This window comes from Bacillus rossius, chromosome 3 (genome assembly GCF_032445375.1).
Source record: "Bacillus rossius redtenbacheri isolate Brsri chromosome 3, Brsri_v3, whole genome shotgun sequence".
Taxonomy (NCBI): Eukaryota; Metazoa; Arthropoda; class Insecta; order Phasmatodea; family Bacillidae; genus Bacillus; species Bacillus rossius.
The window spans coordinates 98,440,304-98,466,189 of NC_086332.1; the positions used below are offsets into that span (position 1 = coordinate 98,440,304).

The window sequence follows — 25,886 nt, forward strand, 5'->3', positions numbered from 1 at the left end:
ATTGGAGTCTCGCAGACTTGAAGCTACCTAAGCAAGTAGCCTTGTAATCTTATAACATAATGCTGGTGGTGCAGTTGGAGCAAAAGAGAAAATTCCGACGAAGACAGATGCGTCAATTGGAGCCTTGTAGACGAGTAGCTTCGTAGTCAAGTACTCATGCAGACTTGTAGACTTCTATCCTCGCAGTCACGTAAACTCGTTTTCTAGAGGCTTTTTAGCTCTGTAGCCTCGCAGTCTCGTAAACTTGAAGATTCGTAGTCACGTAGTCTCGTAACCACTTGGCTCGTAGTCGCGTAGACATGATGTCTTGGGACCTCCTAGAATTGTAGCTACGTATCCAAGTAGCCTCGTAGACTTGAAGCTTCGTAGTCCTATAGTTTCACGATCACAAAACCTTGAAGACTCGCAATCGCATAGACTCGTAACCTCATGGCTCGTAGTCTCGTAGACTTGAAGCTACGTAAGCCAGCAGCCTTGAAATCTTATAACATAATGCTGATGGAGCAGTTGGAACAAAATAGAGAAATTTCCTTCGAAGACAGATGCGGCAACTGGAGCCTTGTAGACGAGTAGCTTCGTAGTCAAGTACTCATGCAGACTTGTAGTTCTGTATCCTCGCAGTCACGTAAACTTGTGTACTAGAAGCTTCGTAGCTCTGTAGCCTTGCAAGCCATGTATAACTCGTAACCAGCTAGATCATTATAGACTCGTAGCCATGTGGCCTCATAGTCTCTTAGACTCAAAGAATTCTAGGCAAATATATTTGTAGCCAAAATACTTTTGGAACCAAAAGTCTGTTGGTGTCAATGACTGATGGTGCCAATGAATATTGGACCCAATGAATATTGGAGCCGATGACTATTGGAGCCAATGAATATTGGAGCCAATGAATATTGGAGCCAACGAATATTGTAAAAAAGACTATTGCAGCCAATGACCATAGGCGCCAAAAGACTGTTGGAGTCAAAAGACTGATAAAGCCTTTTGGAGCCTGTTGGAGCATTTGGAGCAATTGGAGCAAATTGATATTGGAGCCCATTAATATTGAAGCCAATGAATATTGGAGCCAATGAATATTGGAGCCAAAGACTATTGGAGCCAATGAGTATAGGAGCCAACAGACTGTTGGAGACAAAAGACTGGTGGAGCCTTTTGAAAAAAACTTTTGGAACCAAAAGACTGATGTTGTCAATAACTGATCGAGCCAATGAATATTGGAGTCGATGACTATTGGAGCCAATGAATATTGGAGCCAATGAATATTGGAGTCAATGATAAATGACCTGCCTTTTCGATGGCGGTGCTACCTTTTCGTTGTCGGTGCATCCAAATGAGTTGCCTTTTTGATGGCGGTGCTGCCTTTTAGTTGTCGGTGCTTCCAAATGAGCTGCCTTTTTGTTGGCGGTGCTGCCTTTTCGTTGTCGGTGTTGCCTTTACGTTGTTGGTGCTTCCAAATGAGCTGCCTTTTCGTTGGCGGTGCTGTCTTTTCGTTGTCGGTGCTTCCAAATGTGCTGCCTTTTCGTTGGCGGTGCTGCCTTTTCGTTGTCAGTGCTTCCAAATGTGCTGCCTTTTCGTTGGCGGTGCTGCCTTTTCGTTGTCGGTGCTTCCAAATGAGCTGCCTTTTCGTTGGCGGTGCTGCCTTTTCGTTGTCGGTGCTTCCAAATGTGCTGCGTTTTCGTTGTCGGTGCTGCCTTTTCGGTGTCGGTGCTGCCTTTTCGTGGTCGGTGCTTCCAAATGTGCTGCCTTTTCGTTGGCGGTGCTGTATTTTCGTTGTCGGTGCTTCCATTTTGTTGATTGCGAAGAAGTACAAAATGTAGTGATTCAATATTTACTAGTTTAAAACCTCTTGGTGTTACTAAAATATTTTTCAAGGTCACTCGGTCTTTTAGTATGTATAAAAAATGTCACGATGGATTGATTGAATATAATTAGCTAACGACGAAGGTCATGCGGACCTAAAATGACTAGCCTATACGTCTGATAATAACATGACTCAGTCTCATGGACTAAAGAGAATTGATCTATGTGTGGCTTTGTTCATGAACGTCTTATAGGTTATTCAGATTAATGAAAAATTAGACTTTCATAATAGGCTAATCGGCACTGTATTAATTCGATGGTCAGGTATATTGACTTAAGTTGTTTATCGTAGAGTGAATGATTAATAAACTCCGCGAAAGGTAATGGAAAACAGAATCTAAAATTTATTTAATAATTAGTTACAACTGTAACTGGTCAAGAATCGAACCGTCGACAGGAATCCATCGATTCAATTTGTAAATTAATAATTGATTTTTTCGTAGACTTTTGGAATTTTTCCCGCATTTTTAGCTAAATATTTACATGATTTCAAAATGGTGGGCACCTCAGTAATAATAAATTATTACCGCACTGTAGCAGGTTATAATAAAACTAGCATGATGGTAAGATGACTACACACATGATGGTGTCCTCCAGCAGACGAAAACATGATGGTGGCAATGGCCACTAGCATGTGGTAGCTCCTGGTAGCATGTACTGATCATAAAATGACGGATCCATGATGGTCGTCAAGGTCAAAGTCAAATATCAAGGGCAAGGTCAAATTTCAAGGTTAAGATCAAATTTCAAGGTTAAGATCAAATTTCAAGGTCAAGGCAAAAGTTAAAGGTCAAGGTCAAAGTTCAAGGTCAAGGCCTTGTTCAAGGTCAAGGTCAAAGTTCAAGGTCAAGGTCAAAGTTCATGGTGAAGATCAAAGTTTAAGGTCAAAGTTCAAGGTCAATGACAAAGTTCAATTTTAACAGACGAGGTTAAAGGTATGGAGAACAGAAAATTATATCAACATGTCGCCAGCACACTCTAGCAGACGAAAACAAGATGACGGTATCCAGCGGACGATGACAAGATGGCGGACATGACATCATACTAGCTGACGATATATACTTTGATATTGGTTGTAGGTCAGTCTGTAGGTGTCTTCTGTGGAGGAAGGATCTGAACGTTTTTATTTTTTTATTTTTTGCCCTCACCGGTTTCTAACCAAGGACGGGAATCGAGATAATCAATCAGAATTCTATTAAGTTAATTTTTTGATGAATTTTGGATTTTTTCCCGATTTTCTAACATAAAAATTACAGAATTCCAAGATGGCGACTAAATTTCAAGATGGTGAGCATAACGGTAATTGAAACAGTGGTTTTTAAGATTTTTTATTATTTAATTCGATTCTTTTATGATTTTTAAAATTATTCCTGATTTTCTAACATAAAAATTACAGATTTTCAAGATGGCGGGCATAACGATAATTGAAACTGTGACCTCATAATCCATGATGGCGTATCTGTCTCGAACAGGCAGTGCTATTATTACTTAAAATTTAAAAAAAAATTGAAGTCCGAATATGCATGTTATTTTTTTATATACCTTATTTAATTCTCAGTCTGGTAAATGTCTCGATAGCCGAGCGGTTAAAGGCGTATGTTTTCCAACCTAGCGATCAGAGCTGCGCTGGTTCGAATCACAGCGCTTCCAATGTATTTTGCATAAAAAAATAAATTAAATATGTCGATAAGGATCATAATAGCTATGGTAGGTAATTGAACATCGACCTTATGTGATGAGACAGAGCGATGTTGGTGCTCTCTAGGAACAAACAGCAGAAACAAAGTCGACGGTATCCAAGATGGCGGCCTCCAGTGGAACAGAAAAAAATCAAGAGCGATGCTGGCGCTATCTAGGAACAAACAACAGAAGCAAAGTCGACAGTATCCAAGATGGCGGCCTCCAGCGGAACAGAAAAAATCAATATGTCGACAGATTCTAAAATTTCGTCATAATGAGTGGGGCGCTCGATTTAAAGATGACGTATCCAAGATGGCCGCCGTGCTCTAGTTGTCCCGTTACGATATGTCCCGTTACGCTGTGTCCCGTTACGATCCTCCAAGATGGCCGCCGTGACGTCACAATCAGAGATGTGGCTCGACACCGACACCACGCGCCAGGGCCAGTTTCCGGAGCCCCATTCACATACTACTGGTATCCTAGGGCTTGCTCGTAAAGCTCTGAGAGACCACTTAACTTAACCGTAGCCGACCGCAGCCGACACAATATATTTGCCAACTTGGCAAGAACACCATCAGTAAGATTTGAAAAAAAAAAAAAAAAAATTGCTAAAATAATACGCGATGATTTATTAAATGTTAGTGAAAGACGGACCATAAGTAAAGCAACATCCTTAACACATCAATAGTTTAATGGATGCATACCTGTAAATATATATTTAATACCTGAAGAACTAATAATAGTATACTTAAAAAAAAACGAAGGAAAACCAGCGCTAATCGATTCAAATATAGGTGAATTTACCAAGAGATATGATCCTTTAATTTTGATTACAATTAATAATATTTAAAAAAGTCACATGCATGTACACAAGTTCAACAAAAAAAGTATGTGGAGTCTATATTGTTCTTATATATATTAATATTCTTACCTTTTCCGTAAATAAAATAACAATCCGAAGATACTTCTTTTGAACTCTAAAGTCATTCCTTTATTTACCCTGCAAACAGCGTTTCTAAATTCTTACTGGTTTTTGAGAAATTGCCGTTTATTGGTTCCCGATGCCATTTCTTTGAATATTGCAGCCGTTTTTTTTTTGTTTTGGACCCGCAAGTATACGTTTTTTGTGTCTGAAGTCAGAAACATTTTCGGGAACAAATTTTCAGTGTGATCTGCTAAACTAAACGAACTGTTATGTTCTATTAAAAAACTGGTGAAATAGCATTCCACTTGAATCACAACCGTGGTACTGGCAGAGAATAAACAATTGGTAACAGAAGCGACAAGATGTGGCTTTATCCTTGATTTGTGCGTACCAACACTCTGATTGGCCAGTTGCTCTCGGGGCGTACACGAATGTAAATAAACGATGTTTTCCTATTGAAAGTAAGGGGTTTATGATTTAATTAATAGTTTGTGTGGTAGTAAATACAATAATTCGTCGTAATTTCACAAATATGTTTGAATTCATAGTACTTAGAGTATCCATGCGTGATTCCATTCAACATTATTCTTTTGTATTGGAATAAATAAGATAGTTCGTGCGCATTCTAGCCTTGTGTTCCGTGATTCAGGGAATTTTGCAGTAGGTACCGAACAAATTTATTTCAGAAAGAATGCATAATTTTTGGTGAAACTTGTCCACATGTTATTAAATAATGATTGAAAGCCAGTAGGTTGTCTTCTTGTCCGTCATCTCGTTTGCTGGAAAGAATGCGTGATATTTGTGTAACTCTCTGTGCTTGCTGCCATGCAACGTGTCTCGATGCCTCTTTTTTTTTTTTTTTTTGCCTCAATGCACCTAAGACTACAGCAATTAAAATGTAGTGTGATTTTTGTCTATAATTTAATATGCCATTTATATTACAAATGCCACACTTCACATACGTGAGATTTATTTTCCTGTAGGCCTAATGTAATATTGTTGAGAGAGAATTCCTTTAAGTCGTTGCTTTTAATTGGCCCCTACGTTATGTAATTAACACGTAGCAAACATGTATTCAAACATGTATTTACATACTTATAATATAATAAACATTGTAAATGAACATCATATCTATTTTTAATGTAGGCCTAAATAGCTACCTACGTTTTTTTGCTTGTTAACTAAGTGGTATCTCATAACACAAATTAATTTAACATTTAAGTTTACTTAACCATTTTATTATTGAAATTAACTGAAGAAACTTTCACGTCTGTAAATTTTAGCTCTTAATGGGAGGACAACATCTCATTATGACATTTTGTTTAGCTTATTTTGTCCATCTTGTCAGATCTTCTGTGTGTACACGTTTGTACAAAGATATTAGACGTAAATACAAAACACAAAAACAAAAAAAAACCTTGCATAATGTTAATAAGTGTACGCAAATGTGAAGCCTACATAATTTCCTGTCAATTACAATAAATAATGCAGTATAAATATATATATAATATAGTTATATAAATATGAATATATATAAATATAGTTTGTAATCGTGCCTAGCCACAAAGACACCATTTCATGATATGTTCTGTACAAGGTTTCCTGGAAGCATCCAAGTGACCTGTTCTAGTAATCTACCATGCAGGCAGTTGGAAAGTTTATCTGGAGTAGGCCAACCTGTCACACAAATCTTGTTACTACACTTAAAATACAAGAGTAAATGTATTTGTAGAATTGAACACCATTGAGGACTTTACAGCACTTCATTATCTCGATAGTAATAATATAGAAAAAAATTAAATAATGAAAGATTTAATAATACAGAGTATAGGCTATATAAATTTGACTTAAAATATAAGGAAGGTAGTTCCTTGTGGATAAATAAATAGGAAATACACACAACACTTTGTGCCTTAAGGAAGTTATGTGCTTTAGAAACTCAAATTTTAAAAATGCCGTGTCCTACCATACACAGGTTTAGAAAATTCGAAACTTTGCTTTATATTGTTGGGATATTCTGATTCACAGTAAATAGTAAGTACGTAAGTATTTATTTCCTCTTATGTTTACAGAAAATTAGGTAAATCAGAGGTGCCCCCCCCCCCCCCCAAAACACTACGACTCACCCCCCCCCTCTTATATTTTGTTCCATTTTCTCAATGATTTACTCGATGATTTTATAATAAAACACTTTTTTAGTAATATATTGTGTCACATTTTGCATTAATTAAAACTGATTTTCTAATAATAATTTTGGTCATATCAGGTAATATTTAATATTATAATGTAAGCATACTTTGACATGTGTTGTTACCTTAATGGCTTAAAAATGAGATGAAATTGTATCGCAGCATCACTCACAATAGCTCTGTAGTACAATGGAAAATTTTAAAAATTCTGAATTAGAAATATATTAAAAACAGTTAACATTGTGATATATAATAATACATACATCTTAGCATAACAAACAAAAGTAATACAGATAACTGCCTGTTTGAAAATCTAGCTCAAATTGAATTTGTGTCTCCTTGCAATAACTTTTACTAGAAAAAAAAATTGTATGATTAAAAATTAACGCTGATCTATATCCTTGACAAAAGCTTCTTCCTTGAAGATGTAGATCGAGAGAAGATCTCAACGATTTCATCATTTGAAATGGAAGCAAGCACATTTTTTTCCGAACACAGAACCATTATATTTGACAGCCATCTGTCACCCATGCACGATCTCGGCCTGTTTTTCACTATACGTAACTTACTCATTGCTCTTTCTGCGGAACAACTTGTTACTGCCAATGAGAGCAAAGTTGCATACACAACTTTTATAGCTTTAAACCCAGAAAAGTTATTGAGGCATCGATAAGGTTTCAGAAACCCTTGGGTTACCCACAAAACATTTTTCTTTTCAAGTAGGTATATATAGTTCGTATGAGGACACCGGAGGACGGAGGGGGATCCGGGGATCCGATCGAACCACCTTATGGCTTCGCTTCATCAGCCATGTTGGATTACGTCACTTCCGCCGGCCATGCACGCACGAAAAAGTGCCCCGTTACGTTCATCAGCCATGTACGCACGAAAAATGTCCCGTTACAGTAGTTGGAAATAGGGGGTTCAAGCACAGGCGCAGGAGCCAGGAGCCCGCCATCTTGGATGACGTCATCGGCGGCCATCTTGGATGACGTCATCGGCGGCCATCTTGGATGACGTCATCATGACCTTTGACCTTGACCTTTGACCTTGCTAATCTATGCTAATCTATGCTAATCTATGCTAATCTATGCCAATCTATGCCAATCTACGCTAATCTATGCCAATCTATGCCAATCTATGCCAATCTATGCTAATCCGTATGCTAATCTATGCTAATCTGTATGCTAATCCATGCTAATCTGTATGCCAATCCATGCTAATCCATCCGCCATTTTGTATTTCTAGAAATTTCCACCAACTTTGAATCGTGACGTCACCGTTGCACTTTGTGTCACGGACGCCATCTTGGATTTGAATTTTTTTTTTTCGAACTTTGAAATTCGATGTAAACATCAACCACCATCTTGTTTTCGTCTGCTGGTGGCCGCCATATTGTTTTCGTCTGCTGGTGGCCGCCATCTTGTTTCGTCTGCTGCAGGCCGCCATCTTGTTTCCGTCTGCTGGAGGCAGCCATCTTGCAACGTCATATAGTTCTGTTGGTCGCCACCAGATAGCAGCAGGGAATATTTTATTTTTTTCTTTAACTAAAATATTTTCAGTGCCGAGGCTGGGATTCGATCCATGGGATGTGAAAACGTCCAGGATGTCGTGGTTACGAGGCGGACACCTTGACCACTAGACCACGAGACCAATTGGGATATGGTGGAATAAATAATCTATATATGCCACGTACTGACGTCAAGTTTTATGATAAAAGGGGGGAGGGTGTCTTTGCCTTCCCAAATGCATGAAATTCAAATTATTATTATACCATCGCCATCTTTAATTCCAGCACAGACTACCAGATGGCGCCAAATTCAAATATTAGTTAGGGAGTCGGCAGGCAGGTGTCGCATGCCGCCATCTTGGTTCTCAAGTTGGCTGGTAGATGTCGCTAGTATCGCGCGCCAAATTCAAAAATTAGTTGCCAGAGGCGCCGCCATCTTGGTTCTCAAGTTGGCTGGTAGATGTCGCTAGTATCGCGCGCCAAATTCAAAAATTAGTTGCCAGAGGCGCCGCCATCTTGGTTCTCAAGTTGGCTGGTAGATGTCGCTAGTATCGCGCGCCAAATTCAAAAATTAGTTGCCAGAGGCACCGCCATCTTGGTTCTCAAGTTGGCTGGTAGATGTCGCTAGTATCGCGCGCCAAATTCAAAATTAGTTGCCAGTTGACTAGCGTATTATTCCATACGGTGCATGTATATAAGCGAGTCCTAGACAGCAGGATGCTCAGTTTGTTACTGACGTCGGCGGTGTAAGGATCGCCTAGTTTGTTTCTTCTGGTGCATGAGTCGTGTCAATTAGCTGTTCTTGAGATTTCGATGGCATCACAGAAATGGAAACAATACAACAAAAATTGAGACTATACAAAAAATTGAAACTATACAACAAAAAACTGAAACTATACAACAAATTGAAACAGCAACATCCAAACTATTCGCAGAAAAATATTTACATGTCATCACCGACATACCCGTGGGGGACTGTGCGGATGCCGTCTTCACAGATTAAACGTTTGTCATCCTCCCACGTTATGGCTAGCTTATTGCTGTATTCGCTATACAGCACATGCTTTCTCGACCGTATGGCTCTAACACCTGCCCTCCTTGTGCGGTGGTCTTGCAGGGCATCCAGGTAATCACCGAATGTGATGTGGTTTTTGACCACACAACGCTGGATGCCCTTAGCCTTCTTCTCAACCTTGCCACCGCACATGTATGCATAGAGTTTGGCCCGCAGACTGACAAACACGCTCATTACTTCTCCCCCACATTCATCTTTGAATTTGCCAACAACTTTCTTGTTGATGGGGGAGAAGCATGGGTGGTCAGGAGGGTAGCAGCTGGTGTCGAATTCAGACATGAACTTAGGGTCGGCTCTTAGATCATGGTAGAAGTCCTGTGTTTGAATCTCATACACAAAGCTGTCTGTATCCATATATGCCAGATGAATATTTTCCTGATATTTTGGTTTCATAGTATTGTAGTGGAAGTCGTACATGAGTGTTTTTGATAGATCAAGTACTGCGAGTCCAGCATAGATCGGCTTGTCGAAAATGATGGTCTCATGGTTCAGGTGGACTAGAGTCAAATTCGGTTCGTACATTGTGCGGTCCTTGAAGGACGGGCGACACACCAGTTTCTTGAACCGCTTCTCGGAACACACCAACTCCATTTTGAGCCTCCGCCTCTTGTTCTCCATCAATTTTCCGAAGGTGGAGTTCACAACCAACTTGAAGAACTCCTTCTCGAATTCGTTGGCTGCTGCTTTACGCTTGTTGGTGTTCAGTCGTATATAGGGCTCCAACCATGCCAACTGCTCAAACTGGAGGACTCGGTGTATCTTAGTCACTATCAGCCCATGCGATACTGCTTGCTGGAGGTTTTTGTAGTGGACAATGTAGTGCTCTTTATTTTCCAACGTTGTCATCAGCTTTGATTGTTTTGAGCCGGGAGGACATTGATTCACTGGGAGAAACGGAAGGTCTTTGTGACTTTCGTGGAGCTCGTGAGGGTACTCCACATCACACTCAATTATGTAGCCAGTAGGTGAATTTTCCGGAATAGACATGACATCAATGGACGTATCCGACCATTTGAAATGACGAATTGGAAGCGGCAGAGACATCGCCCACCCGTACAAATTATTTGCATCAATATACTCTAGGAATATGGATGGCTTGGAAGCATCATATGTCTCAGGCACATATGAATTATTCGCAACACAATGACGTTTGATGCTTTGTGCTACGCCTCCACGAATACCGGCTTCCACAAACATGTACATATCATAATCGGTAAGAAGCTCTAGCTGTACACCTGTGGTTCGAAGCATCGCGTCGAAAGCGAACCCAGGACAAGAAATGTAGTGAGATGGGTCTAAACTATATGTCTCCAAACATATTGAACGAAAATTCTCGAATACATCTGCTAGGATCAGAACATCCGTCTTCAGGTACAAGTCAGCGTACTCTCCTAAGGTAGCACACTGAAACTTGTCCCAGACTTTCATTGCATGAGCGTAATCCGTCTCTGAAATCCCAGTATCGGTCAGACTGTTGTAGAAATCGCCGATAGGTGGAAGACTAGTATCATCCAAACGAGCAAAAGAATCCACAAAGTCGTAGGGGAAGACTCCCTTGCGGGTAACCAACTCCAACTCATCAGGAGCGAAAAACTCAGCAGTACTGACAAACTTGTCTGCAGGCAAGAACTCAGCGAGCGAAGCAAGACCCCGACTCATAAAGCGGAACGTATCAACAAACTGGATGCTGAACTTATCATGCAACTTCTTGGAAAAAGTTATCAGCTTCTCTTCCGAATTAGGAATTATGAAGATGTCATTAGTGTCGTACCCCAACTTCCTGATAATAAAGTTCTGGTCGTACGCCAGGCTGTGGAAGAACACAATCATCTTTTTTGGTCTGCGCCTGAGAAGGTTGCAGTCATTACATGCAGGTCCAATAAATTCGCCGGTGAAGTGATTATGGTCACGGACTTTCTTTGAATTTCCCCCGAACTTTCCTCCACAGTAGCAACACACACTTGCTTGCATAAAAGCAGTGTTCTGTGCATGTGTGAGCGGAGTCATAGGAACAGACGTAGAAAATATTTTCTGTACATCATGCCCAATCTCCACAATGCGAGAAATAAACTTATCCTCTGCGTCACAACCACGATACACTTCAGGCTGTGAAGGAAGTGAAGAAGTGAGGTGTGCTGGAATGACGGAGTTATCTGCTTTCACGTAAATGCAGTAGCTGTACGCTTTATGCTTTTGGTACTGCAGCATGTATGACTCATCAGGATTCGGGTGGCATGTATGGATTTTCTCCAGAATAGCTTCAAAGTCGCAATATACCACGATGGTCATCTTATCACTGTGATGGAAGTTATTGAACTTCAGAACAGGAGGCTGACCGTTCTCATCAAGCTGTGGCATTTCCATCCTAACAGCAGCATGCTGTTTGCAGAGCTCACTGTGTTTTGCCAAACACTGAAGCCCAGTGAGTCCGCTAACCCTATCCTGATCATCATAATGCTTGAAGCATCTTTTGCAAACGTGGATAGCATCATGATGTGTAGTTAGTTGGGACCGAACCAGGGCAGAAAAATTTTTAATGTAGGTGAAATGAGACGAATTGTCATTGACCAAGAGCAGAAGGTCGAAATGATGTTCTTTTTCTTCAGGAGCGACTCGTGCAGGAACAACATTCAGGTTCTCGTCTATACTGTAAATGTTGATGGAGACTCCAGGGTTCTGTTTTTCAAACAGCGGTATTTGCCTGATTGGAGTAGGAAACTCGACATTGTTGAAATTGAATTTATCTTCCAAGTCATGGTAGCGCTGGTTGACACGTTCTGGGTGCTCGCCTTCCACGTACTTCACAAGAATTGACCACTTGAAGCACATGTGATCATCCAGGTTTTGTGGATTTATCACTGCGAATTTGTCTTTGATGGAAGTAGGTAGTTCGATGTAGGAGCTGGCACGGAGTGGATCAAGCTTGTTGATTCGTAGTTGAAGTCGCTTAACGGCCGACAAAGTCCATCCGGACCCCTTACCCATGTAATCTCCCTCCTCCTTGCAGATCTTGGAGATGGACTCGGCAACTGCTTCCTCCACCTCGTGAACTGCGTAGAGGGGTACATTAATGGTTTTGAAGGCCCTCTTGTCTTCGATGGCATCTACTGGTTTTTCGTAGTCGCACTCGAGCACGATATTGAATTTGAGAGGTCCGTTCTCTTCAATCTCCTCCACAAGTTGGTTTATTATTTTGTTCTTGATGGAGTCCAGGTACGTACAAATGTCCTTGGCAGCACTTGACGTATTAACAGCAATGTAAGTCTTCAAATTGCCCTTGAATCCTACTTCAGCGGTGATGAAGCCATGGGTATTGACCAAACCCGCGCCGGTCACCACCTTTGTTCGGCTGATCGATGGTTTAGGCAGTACTGCTGGCATAACTGCTGCCATCCTCTGCTTCTTTGTCGGAGGTGGAGCAGACCCCTTGCACACCTTGATGTGGGCTTTCAAATTGTCAGCCCTGGCGAACTCCTTGGCACAGTTGTCGCAGGTATGTGCTATGCGGTTAGGGTTGAGACCACAAGCAGACTTCTCATGACGTCTAGCAAAATCAGCACGGGCGAAAACCTTATAGCAGAAACTGCACCGCATGCCTGATGTCGTGGCGACAGCTCCAGCACATGTTGACAGGTGCTGCTGCATCTTGTCGTTGCGTGCGACCATCTTGCCACACAGATGACACTGCTGGAAGTCACGCTGCATGTTGTCAGCACACTGACGTTCGTGACGGTAGCGGTTGTTGCCTGCCGTGAAGGTAGCAGGGCAGAAACGACATTTCTGCACGGTAGGTGCCATCACAGCAATCGGTAGTCCGGTCTCAACGTACAGAACACGCGAAGGAAGCTCGACGTACGGAGAACTATAACAGAAGAATTAAGAATACAATGTAGCTAGCCATTACACGAAAACAAACATAACCTCAAAACTCTAGCCCTCAGGCTAACTAACCCAAACTGCTAGCAATGTTACTAAATAAAAGAATTGCAAACATAACCTCAAAACTCTAACCCTCAATCGTATTCAATGTTAACTAAAAATGATTGATTACATAACCTCAAAACTACTCTAATGCACACCCCAAAAATGCTAGAATATTTAAAGTACTGTTAAAAGTTTAAGCTAAACAATTCCTGTTTACCCACACATAAGTGTACAGAGAAAAAACTAGCTATCTTATAACCTACAAAAAAGCTGAGAAACATAAAAATATTAACGAAACATGTAGCATACCTCAAAAAACGATGAAGTGGAGCTGCAGAAGATGATGTAGCGTTGGCGGTAGGAATCGTGGTAGCAGCGAAACTCACACACGAACTAACTTACTCAAACTCTAAGAGCACACTGAAGCTCCGACAGCTAATCCAGGCCTTTTATAAGCAGTTCTGCTTTTCAACAACAGATGACACCAGGTGTTGTGTTGAGTCATAATTTATTTAGTTCTTTTATGTGGTATGCGGGATGCTCACTAACGTTCGCAAAACAAGGATGGCTTCGCTAGACATCAAGGAGAAGGAAGTTTGTCTTTCATGTTAATGCTTCTCAGCTGTCTCAAAGCATATTATTTGTCTGAGTAAAGTTATTATTTTTTAAATCCACCTGATAAAAATATTGTATGTTCTGATTTATTGACAGAATTTCACTGATTAAATGTAACTCTGAATAAAAATGACATGACTCAGTAAGTAAAAAATTCTTCATGCAGAGATAGATCTCTAACAAATAATCAGGAGCACTCGGTGAAAACCATCAGATGTCTAGCCAGGAATAATCAGAAACACTTGGAGAAAGCCATCAATATAATATCAAGATTAATCAGAAGCACTCGGAGAAATCCATCAGATGTCTAGTTAGGTATAATCAGAAGCACACGGAGTAAACTGCCATAATATTGTCAAGAATAATCGCAAGCTCACGGAGTAAACCACCATAATATTGTCAAGAATAATCAGGAGCACACGGAGAAAACCACCATAATATTAACAATAATAATCGGAAGCACACGGAGAAAATCATCATAATATTGACAAGAATAATCGGAAGCACACGGAGAAAACCATCACAAGTTTTCTTTGATATCATAAAAAAACAGAAAAAATATTTAATAAATAACAAAAAAATTAATAAATATTTTAAATGACAAAATAAAATACAAAAATACATAAACAGATTCTGCTAGCTTGTGAACTTCTCATTGTTGAGCAAAGATATAGTTCTAGTACAAGCCAGAATTTTATGTATTTTTGTATTTTATTTTGTCATTTAAAATATTTATTAATTTTTTTGTTATTTATTAAATATTTTTTCTGTTTTTTTATGATATCAAAGAAAACTTGTGATGGTTTTCTCCGTGTGCTTCCGATTATTCTTGTCAATATTATGATGATTTTCTCCGTGTGCTTCCGATTTTTATTGTTAATATTATGGTGGTTTTCTCCGTGTGCTCCTGATTATTCTTGACAATATTATGGTGGTTTACTCCGTGAGCTTGCGATTATTCTTGACAATATTATGGCGGTTTACTCCGTGTGCTTCTGATTATACCTAACTAGACATCTGATGGATTTCTCCGAGTGCTTCTGATTAATCTTGATATTATATTGATGGCTTTCTCCAAGTGTTTCTGATTATTCCTGGCTAGACATCTGATGGTTTTCACCGAGTGCTCCTGATTATTTGTTAGAGATCTATCTCTGCATGAAGAATTTTTTACTTACTGCGTCATGTCATTTTTATTCAGAGTTACATTTAATCAGTGAAATTCTGTCAATAAATCAGAACATACAATATTTTTATCAGGTGGATTTAAAAAATAATAACTTTACTCAGACAAATAATATGCTTTGAGACAGCTGAGAAGCATTAACATGAAAGACAAACTTCCTTCTCCTTGATGTCTAGCGAAGCCATCCTTGTTTTGCGAACGTTAGTGAGCATCCCGCATACCACATAAAAGAACTAAATAAATTATGACTCAACACAACACCTGGTGTCATCTGTTGTTGAAAAGCAGAACTGCTTATAAAAGGCCTGGATTAGCTGTCGGAGCTTCAGTGTGCTCTTAGAGTTTGAGTAAGTTAGTTCGTGTGTGAGTTTCGCTGCTACCACGATTCCTACCGCCAACGCTACATCATCTTCTGCAGCTCCACTTCATCGTTTTTTGAGGTATGCTACATGTTTCGTTAATATTTTTATGTTTCTCAGCTTTTTTGTAGGTTATAAGATAGCTAGTTTTTTCTCTGTACACTTATGTGTGGGTAAACAGGAATTGTTTAGCTTAAACTTTTAACAGTACTTTAAATATTCTAGCATTTTTGGGGTGTGCATTAGAGTAGTTTTGAGGTTATGTAATCAATCATTTTTAGTTAACATTGAATACGATTGAGGGTTAGAGTTTTGAGGTTATGTTTGCAATTCTTTTATTTAGTAACATTGCTAGCAGTTTGGGTTAGTTAGCCTGAGGGCTAGAGTTTTGAGGTTATGTTTGTTTTCGTGTAATGGCTAGCTACATTGTATTCTTAATTCTTCTGTTATAGTTCTCCGTACGTCGAGCTTCCTTCGCGTGTTCTGTACGTTGAGACCGGACTACCGATTGCTGTGATGGCACCTACCGTGCAGAAATGTCGTTTCTGCCCTGCTACCTTCACGGCAGGCAACAACCGCTACCGTCACGAACGTCAGTGTGCTGACAACATGCAGCGTGACTTCCAGCAGTGTCATCTGTGTGGCAAGATGGTCGCACGCAACGACAAGATGCAGCAGCACCTGTCAACATGTGCTGGAGCTGTCGCCACGACATCAGGCATGCGGTGCAGTTTCTGCTATAAGGTTTTCGCCCGTGCTGATTTTGCTAGACGTCATGAGAAGTCTGCTTGTGGTCTCAACCCTAACCGCATAGCACATACCTGCGACAACTGTGCCAAGGAGTTTGCCAGGGCTGACAATTTGAAAGCCCACATCAAGGTGTGCAAGGGGTCTGCTCCACCTCCGACAAAGAAACAGAGGATGGCAGCAGTTATGCCAGCAGTACTGCCTAAACCATCGATCAGCCGAACAAAGGTGGTGACCGGCGCGGGTTTGGTCAATACCCATGGCTTCATCACCGCTGAAGTAGGATTCAAGGGCAATTTGAAGACTTACATTGCTGTTAATACGTCAAGTTCTGCGAAGGACATTTGTAGGTACCTGGACTCCATCAAGAACAAAATAATAAACCAACTTGTGGAGGAGATTGAAGAGAACGGACCTCTCAAATTCAATATCGTGCTCGAGTGCGACTACGAAAAACCAGTAGATGCCATCGAAGACAAGAGGGCCTTCAGAACCATTAATGTACCCCTCTACGCAGTTCACGAGGTGGAGGAAGCAGTTGCCGAGTCCATCTCCAAGATCTGCAAGGAGGAGGGAGATTACATGGGTAAGGGGTCCGGATGGACTTTGTCGGCCGTTAAGCGACTTCAACTACGAATCAACAAGCTTGATCCACTCCGTGCCAGCTCCTACATCGAACTACCTACTTCCATCAAAGACAAATTCGCAGTGATAAATCCACAAAACCTGGATGATCACATGTGCTTCAAGTGGTCAATTCTTGTGAAGTACGTGGAAGGCGAGCACCCAAAACGTGTCAACCAGCGCTACCATGACTTGGAAGATAAATTCAATTTCAACAATGTCGAGTTTCCTACTCCAATCAGGCAAATACCGCTGTTTGAAAAACAGAACCCTGGAGTCTCCATCAACATTTACAGTATAGACGAGAACCTGAATGTTGTTCCTGCACGAGTCGCTCCTGAAGAAAAAGAACATCATTTCGACCTTCTGCTCTTGGTCAATGACAATTCGTCTCATTTCACCTACATTAAAAATTTTTCTGCCCTGGTTCGGTCCCAACTAACTACACATCATGATGCTATCCACGTTTGCAAAAGATGCTTCAAGCATTATGATGATCAGGATAGGGTTAGCGGACTCACTGGGCTTCAGTGTTTGGCAAAACACAGTGAGCTCTGCAAACAGCATGCTGCTGTTAGGATGGAAATGCCACAGCTTGATGAGAACGGTCAGCCTCCTGTTCTGAAGTTCAATAACTTCCATCACAGTGATAAGATGACCATCGTGGTATATTGCGACTTTGAAGCTATTCTGGAGAAAATCCATACATGCCACCCGAATCCTGATGAGTCATACATGCTGCAGTACCAAAAGCATAAAGCGTACAGCTACTGCATTTACGTGAAAGCAGATAACTCCGTCATTCCAGCACACCTCACTTCTTCACTTCCTTCACAGCCTGAAGTGTATCGTGGTTGTGACGCAGAGGATAAGTTCATTTCTCGCATTGTGGAGATTGGGCATGATGTACAGAAAATATTTTCTACGTCTGTTCCTATGACTCCGCTCACACATGCACAGAACACTGCTTTTATGCAAGCAAGTGTGTGTTGCTACTGTGGAGGAAAGTTCGGGGGAAATTCAAAGAAAGTCCGTGACCATAATCACTTCACCGGCGAATTTATTGGACCTGCATGTAATGACTGCAACCTTCTCAGGCGCAGACCAAAAAAGATGATTGTGTTCTTCCACAGCCTGGCGTATGACCAGAACTTTATTATCAGGAAGTTGGGGTACGACACTAAAGACATCTTCATAATTCCTAATTCGGAAGAGAAGCTGATAACTTTTTCCAAGAAGTTGCATGATAAGTTCAGCATCCAGTTTGTTGATACGTTCCGCTTTATGAGTCGGGGTCTTGCTTCGCTCGCTGAGTTCTTGCCTGCAGACAAGTTTGTCAGTACTGCTGAGTTTTTCGCTCCTGATGAGTTGGAGTTGGTTACCCGCAAGGGAGTCTTCCCCTACGACTTTGTGGATTCTTTTGCTCGTTTGGATGATACTAGTCTTCCACCTATCGGCGATTTCTACAACAGTCTGACCGATACTGGGATTTCAGAGACGGATTACGCTCATGCAATGAAAGTCTGGGACAAGTTTCAGTGTGCTACCTTAGGAGAGTACGCTGACTTGTACCTGAAGACGGATGTTCTGATCCTAGCAGATGTATTCGAGAATTTTCGTTCAATATGTTTGGAGACATATAGTTTAGACCCATCTCACTACATTTCTTGTCCTGGGTTCGCTTTCGACGCGATGCTTCGAACCACAGGTGTACAGCTAGAGCTTCTTACCGATTATGATATGTACATGTTTGTGGAAGCCGGTATTCGTGGAGGCGTAGCACAAAGCATCAAACGTCATTGTGTTGCGAATAATTCATATGTGCCTGAGACATATGATGCTTCCAAGCCATCCATATTCCTAGAGTATATTGATGCAAATAATTTGTACGGGTGGGCGATGTCTCTGCCGCTTCCAATTCGTCATTTCAAATGGTCGGATACGTCCATTGATGTCATGTCTATTCCGGAAAATTCACCTACTGGCTACATAATTGAGTGTGATGTGGAGTACCCTCACGAGCTCCACGAAAGTCACAAAGACCTTCCGTTTCTCCCAGTGAATCAATGTCCTCCCGGCTCAAAACAATCAAAGCTGATGACAACGTTGGAAAATAAAGAGCACTACATTGTCCACTACAAAAACCTCCAGCAAGCAGTATCGCATGGGCTGATAGTGACTAAGATACACCGAGTCCTCCAGTTTGAGCAGTTGGCATGGTTGGAGCCCTATATACGACTGAACACCAACAAGCGTAAAGCAGCAGCCAACGAATTCGAGAAGGAGTTCTTCAAGTTGGTTGTGAACTCCACCTTCGGAAAATTGATGGAGAACAAGAGGCGGAGGCTCAAAATGGAGTTGGTGTGTTCCGAGAAGCGGTTCAAGAAACTGGTGTGTCGCCCGTCCTTCAAGGACCGCACAATGTACGAACCGAATTTGACTCTAGTCCACCTGAACCATGAGACCATCATTTTCGACAAGCCGATCTATGCTGGACTCGCAGTACTTGATCTATCAAAAACACTCATGTACGACTTCCACTACAATACTATGAAACCAAAATATCAGGAAAATATTCATCTGGCATATATGGATACAGACAGCTTTGTGTATGAGATTCAAACACAGGACTTCTACCATGATCTAAGAGCCGACCCTAAGTTCATGTCTGAATTCGACACCAGCTGCTACCCTCCTGACCACCCATGCTTCTCCCCCATCAACAAGAAAGTTGTTGGCAAATTCAAAGATGAATGTGGGGGAGAAGTAATGAGCGTGTTTGTCAGTCTGCGGGCCAAACTCTATGCATACATGTGCGGTGGCAAGGTTGAGAAGAAGGCTAAGGGCATCCAGCGTTGTGTGGTCAAAAACCACATCACATTCGGTGATTACCTGGATGCCCTGCAAGACCACCGCACAAGGAGGGCAGGTGTTAGAGCCATACGGTCGAGAAAGCATGTGCTGTATAGCGAATACAGCAATAAGCTAGCCATAACGTGGGAGGATGACAAACGTTTAATCTGTGAAGACGGCATCCGCACAGTCCCCCACGGGTATGTCGGTGATGACATGTAAATATTTTTCTGCGAATAGTTTGGATGTTGCTGTTTCAATTTGTTGTATAGTTTCAGTTTTTTGTTGTATAGTTTCAATTTTTTGTATAGTCTCAATTTTTGTTGTATTGTTTCCATTTCTGTGATGCCATCGAAATCTCAAGAACAGCTAATTGACACGACTCATGCACCAGAAGAAACAAACTAGGCGATCCTTACACCGCCGACGTCAGTAACAAACTGAGCATCCTGCTGTCTAGGACTCGCTTATATACATGCACCGTATGGAATAATACGCTAGTCAACTGGCAACTAATTTTGAATTTGGCGCGCGATACTAGCGACATCTACCAGCCAACTTGAGAACCAAGATGGCGGTGCCTCTGGCAACTAATTTTTGAATTTGGCGCGCGATACTAGCGACATCTACCAGCCAACTTGAGAACCAAGATGGCGGCGCCTCTGGCAACTAATTTTTGAATTTGGCGCGCGATACTAGCGACATCTACCAGCCAACTTGAGAACCAAGATGGCGGCGCCTCTGGCAACTAATTTTTGAATTTGGCGCGCGATACTAGCGACATCTACCAGCCAACTTGAGAACCAAGATGGCGGCATGCGACACCTGCCTGCCGACTCCCTAACTAATATTTGAATTTGGCGCCATCTGGTAGTCTGTGCTGGAATTAAAGATGGCGATGGTATAATAATAATTTGAATTTCATGCATTTGGGAAGGCAAAGACACCCTCCCCCCTTTTATCATAAAACTTGACGTCAGTACGTGGCATATATAGATTATTTATTCCACCATATCCCAATTGGTCTCGTGGTCTAGTGGTCAAGGTGTCCGCCTCGTAACCACGACATCCTGGACGTTTTCACATCCCATGGATCGAATCCCAGCCTCGGCACTGAAAATATTTTAGTTAAAGAAAAAAATAAAATATTCCCTGCTGCTATCTGGTGGCGACCAACAGAACTATATGACGTTGCAAGATGGCTGCCTCCAGCAGACGGAAACAAGATGGCGGCCTGCAGCAGACGAAACAAGATGGCGGCCACCAGCAGACGAAAACAATATGGCGGCCACCAGCAGACGAAAACAAGATGGTGGTTGATGTTTACATCGAATTTCAAAGTTCGAAAAAAAAAATTCAAATCCAAGATGGCGTCCGTGACACAAAGTGCAACGGTGACGTCACGATTCAAAGTTGGTGGAAATTTCTAGAAATACAAAATGGCGGATGGATTAGCATGGATTGGCATACAGATTAGCATGGATTAGCATACAGATTAGCATAGATTAGCATACGGATTAGCATAGATTGGCATAGATTAGCATAGATTGGCATAGATTGGCATAGATTAGCGTAGATTGGCATAGATTGGCATAGATTAGCATAGATTAGCATAGATTAGCAAGGTCAAAGGTCAAGGTCAAAGGTCATGATGACGTCATCCAAGATGGCCGCCGATGACGTCATCCAAGATGGCGGGCTCCTGGCTCCTGCGCCTGTGCTTGAACCCCCTATTTCCAACTACTGTAACGGGACATTTTTCGTGCGTACATGGCTGATGAACGTAACGGGGCACTTTTTCGTGCGTGCATGGCCGGCGGAAGTGACGTAATCCAACATGGCTGATGAAGCGAAGCCATAAGGTGGTTCGATCGGATCCCCGGATCCCCCTCCGTCCTCCGGTGTCCTCATACGAACTATATATACCTACTTTTTCATCTCCCTCATCTTCCTTTTCCTCTTCATCACCATCGATTTCTTCTGTATCTACCAGGTTTTCATTAGCCACTTCAGTCTCTTCATCTTCCTTTCTTGATGTTCTTGGGCTTTCTTTTACCACATCGGATAGTGAGATATTTGGATGTGTGGCAAGGTATAGATCACTGAAGCTGTTCAATTCTTCAGCCACCGAGTCACAATCCCACTTGTAGAAATCACACAACTCTTTGATGTCTTCAGATATAACATTATATTTCTCTGCATTAAGCACATTTCAATTTTAAGTCTACGATTTAGGTCTATTATGGGCTCGTCAACTCCAATCTCGTCCATTGCCCTCTTCCTAAACCTTATTCTTCCAGGTACTGGTACAAGTGGATGAATGTCATGTTTTTTCGCAAAATCTTCCGATTTTTTTAAAAAAAAAAAAAAATGTGTTTCCAGCGCATCCCGAACTTTCACTCGCTATCTAAGCAGCCATCGCTTGGGACAGCGGTCGGTGCTGGAACTAGGCTGTAGCCGCGTTCCCTCGGCAGGAGTGTCATTCATATTCCCCCTTCCAAGAATTGTCACAACCGTAATAGGGTGTTTCCAAACCTCCAATACTTATGCTCTTATGGCGGAAAGAAAGATAATTGATACCGCGTGCAATTTTCTCTCTCTCTCTCTCTCTCCATCCCTCACCCCAGTGGCGTAGCCAGGATTTGTGTAAGAGGGGTGTTAAGAAGCATGGCCCCCCCCGTATTAAAGCGGAGGTCCGGGGGTCCTCCCCCGGGAAAATTTGGATTTTAAGGTGTAAAATAGTGCTATTTTATCAGTTGTCGGTTCTTTAATTTAAATATTGTAATGGTAAAATTTTTATAAATTTTAATATTAAATTTGTTTGAGTGATGAATAAGAAATTAATTAAATATTTGATGCTAAGGGGGGGGGGGTTGAACCCTAACCACCCCCCCCCCCCCTGGCTTCGCCCCTGCGCTCACCCCACCCCCCTTTCTTGTTGTTCCGACGCTACGTCCGTCGCATACAATGCAGTGACCTAATAATTTTATTTCTGCATAGTTTGTATAAAGGCCCAGCGCATGCCCTTATATTAGTGCCACATACATCCTGTGAATTGTTAGTAAGATACAGAAGCCTGAAAAACCCATTTTTGACCAAGTTCAGGGTTAAAAAAATATTATTTTTTATGTACAGTTCATTTTGAAAATATATTTTACTTCTTGTCTAAAGTTTTGAGTTCTTTTCATAGCGAATCCAATTTCTAAAATTTTTTGTAGTATTCTGTTTAAACATGTCTTTTAAACACTATGTAACACTGTTCACTTGCTAAGTAGGCGAGCGCCTTAGGGAGCGTTCAAGTATTACGTAACGAATTTGGGGGGAGGGGGGGTCTTGTAAAACGTTACGATGCGTTACTGGGGAGGGAGGGGGGGTTTGACCTACGCGTTACGTCACATTGTTTTTTTTAACCCTTCAGAACGGTCGCATAGAGACAGATTCTTTCACGCATTTTTTAAAACTTTTTTTTCTCAAGATTTCAAATGGCATGATAACAAATTTTTTTTCACCTTCACAAAATTGCTTCTGCTTGCTATACAGGATTAGTGAATAATGTTTTTTTTTAACTCCAAACGTAAAGCAAATATATATATATATATTTATTAACAGCTGTGATAGCTTTTCTCGTCACTCCAGTAAAGTAGTTAAAACAAAAAATACCGCTATTCGGATGGCTTCGTTATATACTTCGGTTGTCAACGTAGACTCCAATCGCCATATTAGAAATTATATAGGTATTGATATTCAAAATACACTGTTTTCTATGTATGAGTATTTCTCTCATCACAACAGTAATGTTGTGGAACAAAAGACGATTGGTCTGAAGGGTTAATAAAAAACTAGTGAATTAAAATCTCCCAAGTTGGCAACCCTTATCGTTTATTTTTTACGGGGGATGCCTGATTGAATTGTTCGTATTTTGTTCTCCCAAGATGGCAACCCTTTTCGTTTATGTGCTCCAAGCACTCAACCGACTGTATGAAAATTGACAACTACCATGTTTCGGCGGAATGTAGAAACCCTGAAGATAGCTTGCAGGATCCAGCAGAAGCTAATATGGCGTGGTATAGCGCTCACGTCCGTGAATCGCAATATTTCTTGCAAGTTATTAAATGCGCGGATGAATCCTTCTGTTCCCGCTTGAGGAGTGCATTAAAATCTGTCTTTCCAGAAACTTTCCTGCCGCCACCCTGCCCAATCCTTCAAACCGCAAACAAGCTCGTGGTACCTAGTCAGATAGACAAAGGATCACGCAAGTTTTCACCACTTCTTGTGAGGTTGTCTGTTGATCTGTCGCCTCCTCTAGAAGGGTTTAAGCAGATGCTTTACGATTTATTTTGCCCATCAGTACAATCCGACCTAAATAACCGAGCATGTTCAACCTGTGGGATTTATTTTACATCCCACAAGAGTGTGCAAAAGCAAAATCGTTTCATGCATGGCAAGACTGCCCAAGACCTTCGTGAAAGTCGAGTACGGCCACAGCGACTTGCTGCAAGAAGGGCAAATGAGCTTCTCTGCATTGTGCGTCGCTGTGAAACATCGTCTGATGATGCCGATTGGCTTGATGGAAGCGGGTTAACAATTCCGGAACCCTCTTCGTCTGCTCTCCGGATGCCAGTAATGAAAGAATCTGAGTGGCTGGCAAACCCATGGACAGAGGAGCAGTAAAACTCCAATTGATTTTTTTTTTTTACAATCTACTTATTTTAATTATGGCTAATTATATTTTTAATGTTTTTCGTTGTCGTTCGATTGTATTCTTAAATACGATTATATTTAGACAAATATATTTTATTTCAGTTAGTTTTATGTTTGTAATTGCATTGCCAAATGTAAAAATAATTATTAGAAATAAAATTTGTTCTTTGATTTTAATAGCTTTATTAGTAAAACGCTAAAATAGGAGAATGCATGAGAAGAACAATGGCGGATAAAGCAAAAAGTGTGTAAGGACAGGGCCAAGTCAGGAAAAAGACGTAATTAACTGTATGATTGCTAAATGTATGATTGAGTAGTAAAAATTTATTAGGAAAAAAAATATTAAAAAGCTCTTGCTTTAAAAAACAAGACATTTCAAATGTTAATAAGTAACGTTAACGCGATTAAAACAATAACAAAGGTATTTTAGTGACTTATTCCGGTACGTTACGCCACATAATTGTGACTTTTAGGTAAAAATGGTCACTTGGGGTTACGTAACGTTTTACTTGGGGGGAGGGGGGGTACAGAAAAACGTTACGGCGCGTTACATTGGGGAGAGGGGGGGGGTCTAAAATATCAAAAAATTGCGTTACGTATTACTTGAACGCTCCCTTAAGCAAGGGCAGTCGTTTGAAATGTGTGTTCTTTTCGTAGATAAAGGGCGTGAACACACATTTACATATTTTCGGTATAAAAACGTGTTATAACACGCTGCAGCGCGATTTTCTGGCATGTAGACGGGCCCCGTAATAAGTGCCTGATACCGATATGTACATTTGTATTGCTTATTATATTTTACACTTACCTTTCTCGTTCTGGTTCATAAATAGCAGTAGATGTCGATGTTCCCTCAACATAAGGTTTCCACACAGAACTATCACTGCACTTCACCTCAATTATTTTTTCCCTAATTTCTAAATTGTGCTTAACTTTATAAAAATGCTTCTTCTTGCAATGGTCTGCCCACTTATCATGCCTAACAGTCCCTTCACACAAAATCTCTAAACATTTATATTTATATTGCGTTTGCTTTTTAGGCATGACTACATTACCAGCATTATATCACGATTACACTTCAAAAACTAATTAATTCGAAGATGATAATCAGAATAACGCACAAGCACAACCCGACTTCGCACTGATACATTCAGTAATGGCAGACAATAGCTTCAGTGTGGTCCAGCCAATTCTGGGCGTCGCTGCCAGCTATAACAAGCAAAACAATGAAATGAGAAGGAATGCGTGTAAAGTGATCAACACTTTTCCTTTTTCTGTCTATATTTTTTTGACTTACTTGTAAAGAAAGTGTGGGGAATAATCGTAAATATGGTCTCAACTATCAGGCGGGCATGAGCTGAACAGAGGTATAGAATTTCCAAGCCTGATAGAATGCATCATATTCTCCTTTCAGATGCACGGTCTGCGCAGGCGCCAAGTTTTTTTTTTTTTTACTTTTACTTTTGAGTGTGTGCGCTTATTGTCGAAGCGGTGATAGGGACCATCCTGAACCGACAGATGCCAAACTGCTTTTGTTGAGGAAAGTGGGGGGTTGCCAATTTGATTTACAAAATCCCTTTCAATTATCAAAGCACCAGAAACGTATTTTCACATTAGAAGCTATAAGTATGTAAATAA

General features: G+C 41.0%; 1 protein-coding gene across 1 annotated transcript in view; it reads right to left on the bottom strand.

Annotated features, from left to right (window-relative positions):
• The window catches only part of LOC134531347 (uncharacterized), a 353,666-nt gene that overhangs the window by 22,784 nt on the left and 304,996 nt on the right, over positions 1-25,886 (bottom strand). The window lies entirely within an intron of this gene.